At 44.7% G+C, this 1,395-nt stretch overlaps 1 long non-coding RNA gene across 1 annotated transcript in view; it reads right to left on the bottom strand.

Annotated features, from left to right (window-relative positions):
* The window catches only part of LOC116686306 (uncharacterized), a 24,081-nt gene extending 23,804 nt beyond the window's left edge, over positions 1 to 277 (bottom strand). The window contains exon 1 of the long non-coding RNA XR_004331215.1: positions 203 to 277. This is a non-coding gene — a long non-coding RNA (uncharacterized LOC116686306). The remainder of the gene's footprint in view (positions 1 to 202) is intronic.
* Positions 278 to 1,395: the final 1,118 nt, after the last annotated feature.

Below are 1,395 nucleotides of genomic sequence, written 5' to 3'. Positions count from 1 at the left end.
CTCTATCTCTCTCTCTCTCTCTATCTCTATCTATCTCTCTATCTATCGTTTCAGGACAATAAAACCCAAACAGACTCAGAAGCAGATTTTATCCAAAAGCCATAACTGCACTTAATGCAACTTTAGTATTAAAGGGTAACTACCGATTTTTTTTCTCCAACCTGGACCTTATTCCTTCCAGTATTAAGCATGAAAGCTGGACCCGGCAGCCACAGACCGGGCTGCAGTGTAACCCTATGGGGCAGATGTGCATCGTCAATTTGGTCCACTTAAAGTGACAAAACCAGCACTTTTTCTGAATGTAAATACAAGCTGGACAATTGCCCCGTTAACTTACATTGTGGCTTGTTTTGCCGCTGCCGACTACTAATACTGGACCAATGTCAGAGATGGTTGTTCCCATCAGTCACATTCACACAAAAACATGGGGAAATAGGGTGAAAGAAATGGTAGTTACCCTTTCAACCCATTCTCACTCCAAACGTGTAAAATATGGACATTTGGTCAGTGGCTGTCAGCGTCTGATGCGATGAAAAAGGCGTCCTTTGGCTTGAGTGTGGAACGTACCGGGGAGAGCAGCATGTAGACGGGGGACACATGTGGGAAAGGAAGTAGAACAGGGACAGGAAGTAGTTCTTTTGGAGATTGTGGTCAACTAGTGTGTGTTGTAGCAGTGTTTTGCAATTGAGAACGAGCTAGCATGCTAGCGCTAGTGCTAGAGTTAGCAACCTCGTCTCTAGTGACGTGGAAAGCCATGCAGATGTTGAACAGCTCACCCGGAGACTGAAGACAGAGGACATTCAGAAACCGGATCCCACTCAAAACAGCATGGATGGGTTTTTTCCAAGTGTGTGTGTGCATGTGGATGCACCAGAGACACAAAACAACCCCGCAAATCCCAGAAAAAAAGTGTTTTCACAATACGGACAATTTAATTGGATTATGTACTACAAGACAGGCGGGCGGTAGCTAGGGGAAAGATGCGTCTTAACCAATCAAAAGTTCAGAAAATGTGTTCATCCAATGAAAAGACAACAGCTCTGAAGCTCCCAGTGCCGATTCTCACTTCTGATTGGGTGTGTAACACTGGGATTTAACAGAATAATCGACATGATCCAGTGAAATATTAATACAAATGAAAAATGCCCAGTGTGAGGGAGTGTTTGTGGACGTGTTTGTCTTCATGAGAGGAGACGGCGGCGTTTCCCTCGCTCGAGGCCAACGTTGATCTTTGTCAGAGAGCCGAAGAAACTCTCATTTTTCTGAGAGAGGAAGTCCATGTTTTTTAAACCCTTCACATCCTCGAGAGCACAGAGGGCAGATTTTAAAAGGCAACCTATAGACTGACAGAAGATTGAACTGTGTGTGATTGTTGGTGTGTGTTTGGATGGGGGG

The sequence above is a fragment of the Etheostoma spectabile genome, unplaced genomic scaffold (genome assembly GCF_008692095.1).
Source record: "Etheostoma spectabile isolate EspeVRDwgs_2016 unplaced genomic scaffold, UIUC_Espe_1.0 scaffold351, whole genome shotgun sequence".
Lineage (NCBI taxonomy): Eukaryota > Metazoa > Chordata > Actinopteri > Perciformes > Percidae > Etheostoma > Etheostoma spectabile.
This window is presented reverse-complemented; position numbering and strand designations above follow the sequence as displayed.